The 13077-nt window shown below is 38.2% G+C and overlaps 1 long non-coding RNA gene across 2 annotated transcripts; it reads left to right on the plus strand.

Moving 5' to 3' along the window:
- The first annotated feature begins 362 nt into the window (after positions 1–362).
- Positions 363–7318, plus strand: LOC143159125 (uncharacterized). 2 transcript variants are annotated; one of them, XR_012995121.1, is made up of 2 exons: positions 363–424; positions 7260–7318. It is a non-coding gene; the product is annotated as an uncharacterized LOC143159125 (long non-coding RNA). The 2 variants fall into 2 exon arrangements; XR_012995122.1 differs by lacking the exon at positions 363–424 and adding an exon at positions 895–1016.
- The last annotated feature ends 5759 nt before the right edge of the window (positions 7319–13077 follow it).

The raw sequence follows: 13077 nt of genomic DNA on the forward strand, positions 1-13077 counted from the left end.
TCAGGTTTGGACCTCTTGACTGTCAACAATTTGTTGATCTTTTTTACAAAAGATCAAATTTAAGTCTAGTTGTGATCAAGCAAGTTTCTGTGGAGGTTACAGTCATACCAACTAATTTCAGACCATGTCAGCCATTGACCCGATTTTTTACATAATGGGATACTTAAAGGAGTAGATTTTGGTCTTTCTATGGATGCATGGGAACATTCAAATATATTCTGCCATTGGCCGAAAATCTTGGGCCAAATCTTCCATGTTAGTTAAATATATCTGGATGAAGTTATAAAGTCAGATTAGGACTTTACACTATTGAATAAGTTTCACCAATATAGTAAGTGAAATGTGTTTGGTTGCCTAGGATTTCCTGCTACAACATCTGTCTTACTGAAATCTTTCCTGATACAGAGAAAAAGTACTGATTCAGGTAAGAACACTGATTTTTCTTCTTGAACCATTGAAGTGTAGGCATTCAGAGACATGCATCAGGTCTTGTAATTTGTATTTTCTAACTGTACTATATAGTGTGAAGGGCTTCAGAAGCATCTTTCTGTGCCAGGACGGAGATTGCTTTGCATGCCTTGCTTTATTAAACGTGAGAAGCACACCAGTACTAGAAATGCCTGGCTGATAAGCTGATGCACTTTTTATCTACTTGGAGCCTGACTGACATCTTTGAACACTGTTGTATCTAAACAGCTTGAATATGTGACCTCATTCCTTAAATACCATCACTTGAACAGCTCTTGTTGCTAAAATAAAAGCAGTGTTGGTTCTTTGTTGTGAAAACTCCTACAGACCCTCTGACAAACGCAAACTAAACCACACCTTCTTCTACTATGATAAAAATGATTGCTTATTTGTAGCAATTACAGTGTACCTGTAGCAGCAATTACAGTGAAGGTATCGCTTGCGGTTTTTATCACATTCACTTTATGTTAACCTGTGACTGTCACAGAAAGCTCTGGCACATGGAATAAGACTAGGAAACAGACCTCAAGGAAAATGATCCCAGAAAGGTAAAGTGGCTGAATAATTTTGTTTTCTTATACTGGCAAGTAGTTTGTTAACTGCTCCCTAAACTGAGGGAAGATTGGAGGTGAGCCAAACTTTCCAGTAAGATGAAAAGAGGCGAGGATCAGCTTTCTCATTCTATGCTGTCTTTTAATGCTCTGAAATAAGCCTTCTGCAATGCAGGCCTGTGTCAGTACTTTGTTAAGTATAACCAGGATTTTAAAAACACAAGCTATGCCTTCCATTCAAACACAACTGCAAAAACAACTATGTGTTTCTCTGGAAACAATATTTGTAAGTTTTTTCCCAAGAGGTGATATTTGGAAAAGCTGAACTTTTACTGGGAAGCTGAAGGACTATGGACTGGTTAAAAAGAAGCTTAAAATTTTTATCTATGAAAACCATTTTTGTGAGAGGACTGATGTGCAAATTCCTTGCAAAGTAAATAGAAAAGAAAAGAAAAGAAAAATTCTTATTTTAGTGAACATATTTATTGACTATTGTTTAAACAGTCTTTTCAGTTAGTTTGGTGCTCAAAATAGTATTTTGAAATGCAATTGTGATTACATATTTGCATACAATTGTTTTGCAGATGCATTTATGACTATAAATGCACACTCTGTTACTTGTTATGTTTTGGTACTATTGGCAATATTGAGGCAAGTGCCATAAAGGCCAAAGGGGTCATAGGGCAGAAAGGATATTCGGGTAACTACTGCATCTTTAACATAATCTAGACCTCTCCCCCCAAAAGCTGGCTATAAACTGTTTTAAATTGTGTTTTATTTTCAGAATATAACCTAATTTTGTTAAAGTAAAAACTTTTTTAATATAAAACCTGCTCTTAGGTCCAGTCCAGCAAATACTTTGCTACTAAGCAGTTTTGGGTACTAGATAGGGCAGGTTGTGGCTATGAAGAGGAACACACATATACAAGCACTGCAGAATCAAGACCTGTGAGCCGGTATACGAGCCAATGAGAGTGCTTACGGTTTTATTCTTGGATGCGGGGGTCAAAAGAATTAGGAATTGGTGTTGTCCTTGAATTACGTATTGCATACAACCATGATTTACTTACTGAAAGTTTTACTGGACTGAAATAAATGTAGATTACATGGATTGATTTATACTAAAGAGAGCTCACTATTTTTAATCTTTTCATCCAGTAATATGAATTGCCATCAGGATCAGTGTATGCTTGTCACCTGTTTCTTAAAGCTTAGTATTATTTTGTTAAGGGAAGAGTGTGACCGAGAGTGACAACTTTAATTTGTATTTTGATTTCTAACAACCAGGTATAGCATTTACATAAAAATAAAGGACTTCAGTGTAACTTTGGATGCCAAACCTGCATTTTGGGGGAAAAAAGGGAAAAAAACCTTGAGTACAATCTCTGTAACTTTCGTGATCACAGTAGGTTGGACATTTCTGCAAGAGAAAGATAGTAGATGCAGTCAAGTTGCAAGATAGCTGGGCACATTTGTATACCTGCTGGTGAGACAGAGAGGACTCAGGCGAACCTGTTTGGCACTCAGGAAGGTGAGGGAATGCTGCCTTGGAGAAAGTGCTCGGGTCGAGATTCCACAGGGCTTTAAAGGTCAAGAGGAAGCACCTTGAGGCCAATATTGAATGTGGCTGGCAACCAGGGTAACTAAGCCACTAAGGGAGTTATGTGATTACTCTGTCTGCTGCCAACAAAACTCCTGCCAACATCTTTTTGTAGTAGATGAAGTCTATTAATTCTGCATGCATACACATCAGCAGAAAAGGTCTAACATTACGCTGATCTAAAGGGAACAAAACATAGACATGAAGAAGGACAGTTGCATCCGAAAGAGGTGAGGAAGTGTATTGGCAATATTCCCAAAAAGAAAGGAGAAACATTTCACTCCCATGAAGACACACTGGTTGTGCGCTGGACCAGAGATTCCTAGGGTTGAGAAAGAGCAGTATGAGATGTTGTAAAAGAAATGCGGAGTTTAAATTGTATCTAGATAACATGGACATTTTCTCTGTTCATACTGCACTGATTTGCAGACTTCTTAACACTCTGCATACAGAGGAGTCAGGTGCACTGACAACGCACAGCAGTGGCAGATGGAATAGTGGTAATGATTTTTAATCACATCTTTGTGATACTTGGCATATGAATGAAATGTAAGTTTCCTGATGATCTTATTAGATCCATAAGTGAAAAATTTACAGATTGAAGGAAAGAACTGAAAATAGTGCTGTGAGGAGATCCATAATGAGTGATTTAATGAAGTAGTTAAATCCACTGTAGAACACAAACTGTTTTTAATTGGAAACATTGGACAGTTTAATCGTTCTATCAAATGTTCAGAGGAGATCAAATACCCCGTTGTATAAAAAGCAGCTGGGACACGGGGAGAATGGCACTTATATCAGTGCTCTGTAAGAGGTCAATGACAATTTTAATTGATGCTATTTCAGTTCTTGTGGTATGGTGGTAACTAGAATAGAAATATTTGAACTGCTTGTTCTTAGAAATATGTGGACTTTATTCAGGAGAATCTTCAGCTTAGACTCAAGTACAAAGATTAGATGAAATCTGCAGATAGAAGAAAATGGGTGCAGTTAAAGATCGTTTTATGACTACATCCCATTCCATTAATTTCTGGAAAATATAGGGAGTGGCAACATTCACTTATTTTCAAAGATACAGTTGATAGTTAAGCCAGATACCATTAAAAATGCATGTTGCACAAAAACTAGTATACAGTTCTAAAAAAAAGATTATAAACAACAATGCTGTAAAGATTTCTTTTCTTGATTTTTTAGACTTTGCAGAGCCCTTTTATGGCTTGTTCTTTGTCAGCCTGAGATCACAGCATGGTCCTATTAAATCCATCTCTTGATTTCTTTGGTGTCAGTGTTGCATACCATCCCAAATAGAAACTGTATTACTAAAGTAGTGGGAATATGGGCTCAAGTTTGAACAATAGCAGTATTCCCAGTTTGGTTTTGCTTTTTTTCAAATATATAGAGGAAGATTGCTGTAGGGCATTAGAGACAATAACATGAAACAGAATGTAACTAATTTTGGAGGTAGAGTATTTCTAAAGTTTATCTGTGAAGAGACCGACTGTCATTCATTAAAAAAGAAAAAAAAGAAAATATTCTAGGTTTTGGTCTTTGCTGTGGGCTGAAAGCTTGTAGTAGGGTATTGGGAAGTATTTTTTAGCTTGTGGTGTATGGGTATGTGAAGAGTGGATGATCTTTTGACCTCTCTGGACTAAACACCGGGAAGGTGGACTTTGGGAGTCAGATGGTCCCATCCATTTCCCTGTTTCTGTGATGTATGGTGAATTTGGTATCAGGCTTTGGCTTGGAGTATTATTCTTCTGCACAGAGATATCTTCTGATACTATGCTTTTCATGTAGCCCATGTTTCATTTAGTTAATTTTGAACCTCTTAAGCCTAACTGCAGCAAGCCAGTTTCTCAGCTACCACTAATTCCCAACAGCGTATTGATATTTTGAATCTATACAAGCTGAGGATCTAATCCAATAACTCTTTGCGTAAGAAGGTTGGATCTGATTTTAGTGCCAGTTCTCTTAAATACATAATAGGAACTTTCTAGAGCTAATCTTTACCCAGGTTGGTAAAAATTAAGGATCACTTCACTTTTCCCAGAAGCAAATACACATTTGCATGATTTCACACATCTCTGCGTTTATCTTTTGAAAATAGTATAGTCCACCAATGTCATTAACATGTAAAGCTGTAACAAAGTGCCGTGGTATTCTTAGAATGAGGTTGTGCTCCTTACACTGCAGAGCTGTGAAGAAGAAAGCTCCCTCTGGAGAAACAAGGCAGAGACGATTTCTGCAGGGCAGCTGCGTGCCCAGAAAGTGGTCCACAATCCACAGTTCTCAGACTGATGCAGCAGAGTTTCACATCTATTCTTGTGGTACTTCAAACCCTCATGAGCACTGAGGATTATATTAAAATCGGTGACTTTGTGCTAGGACAACACCAACTTCTTTTCAAGTGTCCTTTTTTTCCCTGCTAGCTGTGGTTCATGTTGCTTTCCCAAACTCTTGTCAGTTCAGCTCACTTGTGTTTTTCACTGCATCACACCGGTCTCTGGGTTTCAAGTGGCTATACTGGAGTCATACTTTCTTCAGCTGAAGAAGCGATGGGTTAAGCAGCTGCATCTCTTGAACTGTTCATTTCCAAATTTGAATACCTTTTGATTTTTTTCCCCAGCTCTATTGTGCTTTCTAGGTTTTAGGTGGGATCCTTCTAAAATGCTTTAATCACATTAAAGGTTTAATCATAGTAACGGTTTTGCTTATTATACATTCAAAAGTCTTTTCAGCTTTTACTTGTGGGTGGGTTTTTTTGCTTAATAGTCATCTGAGAATTAATTCTTAGTCTACAAGAAGTTTAATCTGAGCGGTATTCATAAATGCAGAGACTCAAATTTGTTATTATTCATTAAATGAATGCACGGTTGTTTCAGAATGTTGTCTAACTTCAGGTAACACCTTCCTATTTTAATATCTTTATACAATTAGAACAAGCAGAATGGAAGGTCAGCCTGTAAAGTCAGTCCTCATCATACTAAAAACACTGTAACAACTGCCTCTTGATTTATCTTGCACCAGATTTCAGTCCTCTCGCCTTCAGATACCTATAGACAACTGCATTTTACTGTAGTAACACTTAATGCACATGCCTGAGAGAAAACCTGGTCCTTAGAAATAAGTTTTGAATGAGAAGGGAGAGTAGAGAATAATATAGGCTTAAATGTATATCTAAAATAACAGAACTGAGTCAAACTATAAATACGTTCAGTGCAGCAAGGTAACTTGAAATTAGGTTTGTTGTTGTTTTTCTGCGTCATCTGTTTTTCTGCTTATAAGGAGGGTTTTATGCCCTTTCCTTTCTTCTGTCTTCATCCTAAGTAACAGAACTGAATCAAACTATTAATACATTCAGTTGCAGCAAGGTAACCTGAAATTACATTTTTCACTCTTTCTCTGCCTCATCTATTTTTATGCTAGAAAAGGGGATTTCTTGCCATTTCCTATTTTTTACATTTTCTGTATATTTGGCTCATGATTAATTTCACTCTTTTTCTCCTAACCCTCTCACGTCTGGCTACGGCCACTCTTTCAAAAGCTTAGGGATACAGGTTCCATTTTGTTCTGCCTGTTTTCTTTCCTCTCCAGCTGCTGCTGACTGACACTGCTTGGCTTGTCCTCCCATCCAGGCTGCAACGCACCGGGCGCTTGCTCATCTGTCATTCACAGTTTCTGTGCACAAATTCACACCTTTCTCATTTGCCATTTCAATCTCTTCCCCACGTAACGATCGCTGACAAGCCCCAAAACTCCTAGCTTCAGTATTGCGTTGCTCTTCCTGAGAAAATTACTTCATGCAGACACATGGACAGGAAGAGCCAGCCGTTCTTCATGCTTGCTGTATTAGATGGCCGTTTTTTTTGGAAGAGTACCACACACCTTGTGGCAGTGTCAGAGTTTCTGTGTGGCAGCACTGAGAACACAAATACCCAACATTATCTCTTGCAGTAATCTTGTGGGTTCCTTATCCAAATACTGCCAAACCCCAAACCTGCCTATCTTGTCAAATCCTATGTGACGTTGCCCCAGGTGATACGGCTACAAACACTGCATACACATATCCCACACACCCGATTGTTGCCAATACTCAGAAGGGATTTTAAAACAAATCAGTCATGTGCTGACATGAAGCAGAACAAATGGAAATTAAACTGTTCTGTATATTGTGCTATTAACTTTATGGGCATAATGATTCTTCTGAACTTTCACAGTGTGGGTTACCAGCGCCTGGTTCAGCAGTGCTTCCGGCTGACGTTGTTTGGCCCTTCTGTGGAGTTGTGAGAAATCTGCTTGAAAAAGAAAAAAAAAAAGCCCATTCTGGCAGGGGCTATTTATAATACCTATGTATCATACAGGGGCCGTGATCAGGATTGCGGGTTCGTTGTGTTACGCTCTGTAAATAGGAGATTATGTAGTCTTTGCCTTAGAAGCTTACAACTGAAGAGAACTCACAGAAGTGTGTGCAATTAGCTATAATGTAATATATAGTGTCTGTATATGCTATCTGTTATATTCTGGTCTGCCTATGTATCTAAATTTAGTATTACGGAATGCTATTCTTAACTCACTGAAGATCTTTTTTTTACCCTTTTTTTTTTCTCAATGCCTGTATATATTTCCTTGCTTGCTTCTAGATCTTTCAAATCCAAGCAAATCCAAAACATCTGCAGGAGAAATCAACTAACCAATAATGGTAGGTAGCAAACTGACGGCTCTTTTTCCACTGACCTCTTTGGTTTGTTGTTACCTCATTTTTCCAAAACACCCCCACGCAACATGTCTTTCATCCACCTGTTGTATTGTGTCTTGTGAACTGCGTGTAGGAGGAATCGACTTCTTAACATGCCAGTACATTGCATAACGCAGTGAGGCTTGGTACTTGACTGGGAAGCCTAAGCACTCCATAGGGTAAACAGGAACCTAATTAAACAAAGCCAAACAGCCGGTCAGGCCAGAGACAGTGTATTTTGCTTTTTTGGTTCACATTTTGCATATGCATGTATAAAAATATAGTATATATGCCACATGCAACTATAAATGCATAAATGCTTAGGCTGAAGGAATATCCATAATCTGAACTGAAATTTCCAAGCAGAGGGGAAGACAAAATCCCTAACATAGTGTGTTTCAAAATTACATATTGGTAGGAACGCAATAAAAATTTAAACATCATTCAGCTGCCATAAAATGATCGAAAATTGAACCAATGTATCATATACTATGTATTTATATGGGGGCACCTGATTTTATTGTAAAGCAGTTCGGATAGCACTTGCTATTTCTGAAAAGTATGGGAGATGATATTCTGTACTATTTTTAGGAATAATATGTTTTATCTTTATTTGGCTGCAGTTAGATGGATGCTATACGAAGAAGTAAGAATTAACCAGTCCTGGGCTGTTTAAGTCTGAGGGAACTAAATAGTTTTAGATTGTGCCAGTTGCCAGTGCTGATCTTTCTGTTCCGTGGGTCAGCAGCTGGAGGTCTAGTCCATTTTAGCACCCCTTTTTGTCTGCTCCCAGCTACCTTTCCTCTTATCCCACGGTGGGATACATAAATTACTTTTACAAGTTCAGCATCCTGGGGCAGCCATAGAAACGGATTTTGGAAAAAAAAAGTGCCTAAGCTCAGGGCAGAGAGCTACTACAGAGGTAGTAACCATCACCCACTTCGCGGAAAAGCCAGGATAGAAGTTTGATGAAGTTTTATGTTTAGTGAATATAAAATGCATATACATCTTAGTGTCTTACAACCTTTCTTTTTGTTATATCCTTGAAGAAAAAAAAAAAGGATACTTTGCTTCACAGACAGTTCAGTACAACTATTGAACATCTGTACGAACTTCAAACTGTAAGAGGGGCTAAACCAGGTCAGATGAGCAGCAACATGATGACAGCGATGATCTGGTGAGGGGATTTGTCTAAAAGTGGACTGAATTTGAGGATTCCTCCGAGACAAGAGTAGAAGGTAAGCATGGTACTTGCATAAGTGCTGAAAAGAGACCGCATGAGTGATCAGAGGTCCATCTTACAATCACGTCAGTTACATGAGCATGCCAAAGTATGAAGAAACTGCCTGCATATGGTCTGTGATCACACAGCTATTGAGCAAAATAGAGGAATTCTCAGATTTAACTAATAGGAACACGGAGGCTGTCTTCTCACCATCGAAAGAATTTATTTGAAATGGCAATCAATAGGCCTGTTGTTTCAATGTCATTCTTTTTTACTAGGATACTTACAAAACAATTTTACACTGTAAGGAATACAATGTGCTGAAAGAATAAATAAAATTGACGTGAATTCAGTGGCAGCCTATAAGTATGCATCTATTTGTATGCCTTATTAACTTGTTTCTCCTCTAGATTATAGTCTAGGTAAAAGAAATGACTACTGGTGTAGTGTCAAAAAGCTGCTTGTCATCACTCAGTGAGGTTGGCTTTACAGCAGACTACACAGTTGAAGCATTATATGATTTTATTCTTTTAGCAGCACTCGTTTGAAACTGATTTGCCAGGTGACATTCTGAAAAAAAAAAAGAAATTTTAAGGAAGTCGTCATTCTCATGAAAAATCTGAGTGAACAGGGATTAAGTAAAAATAAAAATTGCAAGCGAAGAGAAATGGAGAATGAAATAAGTTTCTGAGGGTAGACACCGCCTGCCATCTTAGTTCATCTATATTAGCTTCAGGAAGGTTGCAATGTGCTCCATCAGAGACATCTGTTCAACATTACAATGGCACAATGCAAAATTTACAAGAACTCTGTTGAATCAATTTAGTTGGATAAATCTTAAAGACTGCTAGTTCTAAATTCTGATTTTATTTTCTAAAGCTTAAAGTGGGTAAGATTTGGATGAGAAACAAGTAACATATAGCTAGCTACCTCTAAAGCCAGACTGTTTTGGTTTTTTTTTTCAATTTACCCAGGCATTTCTGCCCAGGATATGGTCAAGTTATAGTTATTTCCAGGCTTATACATTAAAACTTGCACTGTTTAGCAACCTGATTCTAACTGATGGAATAAAACCAGTTAATCTTAGCTAATAGCCTGTGCTGAAGTAGTAATTTAAGCAGATGTTACATGGTATTCAAGTAGTTAGTTTTTACTGAAATGTTAGTTTTTCACAAGTTACAATGAGAAGAGTAAAAACTATATTTGCACTGAAAAAAATGCATTTGAAAACAGCTTAGAATAAGTGATACCTGCCAAACATCATGCCCTAGAAAATCTGAAGAACCTCGATTTTCTTTGGGGAATAAAGTAGCCCTATGTAACTTCTTTTTCATGTGCTGTTTCTTCAAGATCTTTTCCTTTTGTTTCTGCTCCTTTTCACAGGATAGATCAGAGACAATTCAGCCTACAAGATTTACCTCCCTTTTTTTTCCTGTCCTTGCCAAAACTGTGGCTACACCTAGGTAGCCTTCACCACAGTTCCACTGGCACGACTCACCTAAAATACATCCCTATCTACAACAGTCAGGAACTAGTTCCAAAACCAGTAAAACTAGCCAATTCAGGTTTCCTATAGCTTCAGGTCTTATATTGTTTGCATCTCTATCCTAGAATATCTTCAGCTGTTCTCACATCTCTCTTATCCTCCTTTTTTGGTTTTGCCATCTGGGTAAAAGACAGACACGCTTGTAAAAACTACGTACTAGCTGATGGCTCCCAAATGGAACGGGTAACAACCAAGTTCTCCTGGCTCCGGCTCTGTCTCCACAGGAGAGCTCGTCAGCTCTCTGTAATTTAGCCAGCTGCTGATTTTTACAAAACTCTCAGGAATTTAATATCCTTGAATCTTCTGCCACTGCCGTAGTTAACTGAAATTGTCCAAAGTGTTCAAAAGCTGGAGTGTTTTATGTGGGGAAAGGTGAGGGAGATAAAGGGCTTCAGCGTATGATCAGCTTGATGTGATACTGAGAAAGCAGGGTAGTCGTGTTGAAATTTTTTTTAGCTGTCCTATCTTTGTCTAACCCAGATAAAAGCAAGAGCTCCCTAAACACTCATAAGAAAGAAGCAGCAGTCACAGTCTTGGTGGTGTCTTCCAAAGCTGCCATACTTTCTGTCTTTGGAAGTCAAAAATGCACTGCGACCCCAAAACACCACCATAACTCAAGTGAAGACTCCAGCTGCTGTAGTCTGATAAAAGCAGTTACAAGGGCCAAGTTACTGAGCAGTGAGCAAAGTGCTAGAAAATGATGGGCTGGTACCTTTCAAATGTGAGCCATTTAAAATCAGTACTGTTGCTTCCAGTGCAAACTTTGCCTGTGCATTGAAGTTTCATAGTCCCAGTAGCAATGCCATCAACCTTGTCTACAGTAATGGTGAAAATGTTGCTACTATCAATCTGTTTACTCCTCGGGCATATTTGGCAGCCAAGGGAATAACCCTGACTGTTGGTAACCGGGCTGTTTCTTCACTAAGTGGGTAAATATCAATGCATAAAAAGAGCAAAAATTGACTTCTAATTTAAATTATATGCACTTTTTCTTTAAAAAAGCAAACCAATTTAAATCCCAAATTATTATAACCTTTATGAATTCCTAAGTTTTAAAAAAGCTATTAAAATAACATAGATAAAATGCCGTGATTTCAGATAGTTCATTCTTGCTGTTGGAGTTGTAAATTCTAGTCACCAAGCCAGTAGCATCACTAGCTTAGCATCTGGAATCAGAATGGTGGAGCTGCCAGATCAGCTCTTGCCACCTGCATCTTCCTCTGAATATGCAGGGAACGTATTTTCCTCGGTCGGTTCATTCAGCTAATTCAGCTCAGTCACTTGTGCATTTCAAGTTAAGAAATCAGAGGTTGAGCACCCCCGATTTAGACAGAGGTTAGATACTCTGAGCCTGGAACGTGCCATCCAAGTTCTGCTCTAAAACTACACCTGTAACTTGTTAAACTGTTCTGTCCATGCTCTAATTTGTGATGTAATGAGTAGATCCTCCTTTCTTCACTCCCCGGGAATTGAACGTCACAACTATGTCAGTCCAAATGACCCGAAAGGTACTGGGCATCAATGGACTTTATTCCCTCCATTGAACCCCCAGGCACACAGGGAACAAACATTGCTGGTTCATTACTTTAATAACAGTGTGTGGGATGTTCACATAAAACAGAGCAGAACTGTAATAAAACCATAAAAAAAAAAAAAGCTAAATATTAAGGCTGAAAAGTTTGAATTTAGACATGTCCATGGGTATAGATTTAGGGATGCCGAGATCTAAACTTGATATTGATTTTAAGCATTCATGTTTCAATGAAAAGTAGGAGGGGAAAACAGGAATTAGAAAAAGTAATTATGATACTACCTTGATCTGTTTGCAAGAGATATTAACAGAGAATGGATTTTTTCTGTCTAGGTCCAATGAAGCTGATGGTCCTCATGCTCCTCGGAGCGTAAAGTATTATGGCCAAACTGGTAAGTGATTAATTTAATCGTATTTCTTAAAAGTGTGAGGGGCTGAAGAGTAGCAATATTAAACCTAAAGTGGGGAATTACCTGTATTCTGGGTAATTGGAAAAATTTTCACCATTCATTCTGATTCCTTAGAAAATTACAGGAATGCTCACAGAGAGTCTCAGAAGACTTCACATTCTTGTATGTTTAAATTTTCTACAGTGACCTGATGCATTTAGAAAGTGGTATTAAAAATCGCTTAGTGTACATCATTCTGCCACATTCCCAGGGTTTTGTTTTCTTAATAGACTATTATTAAGGCGTGAATGGACACATTTGATTCAATTTTGTTGTTGATATATTGCATCATTGTAATAATGAAAGGTAAGTCTTCACTCTTTATTTTCACTTAAGGGCTCTTCTGGTTGACTGCACGCTCCCTCGGAGTGTCCAACCCTCACCCCCCTGACTGGGCAGAGAGGAAAGGACTTCAAGGAAAATATTTATTTTAAATCCACGCTATCTGCTTGTTGGGAACTTGTTAGTCCTATGAGTTAAGCAGCCTTCACTGGGGTCAGTATTTAGATAGGAGGTTATCCAGGAACATGGAAGTGCTACAGGAAATGTTTGAGGTTTTTGTACAGAAGTCTCGTCTCTCTTCAGTGTAAACAACGCCTTCTTTGGGTGTGGAAGGACCCCAATGCTTAGGGTCCTAAATGTCTGTAAGATGTAAAATTGGTATCTTAACTGTGCATTGTCTTTTAAGACCTAATGGTACTTTGCAAGGGAAAGAGCAGTCACACCAAAATCCACTTAACAGTGGATTCCTGTGCAGTTTTAGTGATGTGAATTCCTCACGTCGTAGTCTCATTTGCTGGAGAGCATTGTGTATTATAAGTCGTTGCTTTGATTCACTTCAAATGCTGGTATATTTTAATGGTGAGCAAATATATTCTTGTTCATTGTTGTAACGTCATTTTTAATGTTATGCATCAGCTTTGGTTTCTTTGAATGACAGCTTAAACAGACCCAGTTGTGGCCTAGGAAGAA

The sequence above is a fragment of the Aptenodytes patagonicus genome, chromosome 3 (genome assembly GCF_965638725.1).
Source record: "Aptenodytes patagonicus chromosome 3, bAptPat1.pri.cur, whole genome shotgun sequence".
In the NCBI taxonomy this organism is placed as follows: domain Eukaryota; kingdom Metazoa; phylum Chordata; class Aves; order Sphenisciformes; family Spheniscidae; genus Aptenodytes; species Aptenodytes patagonicus.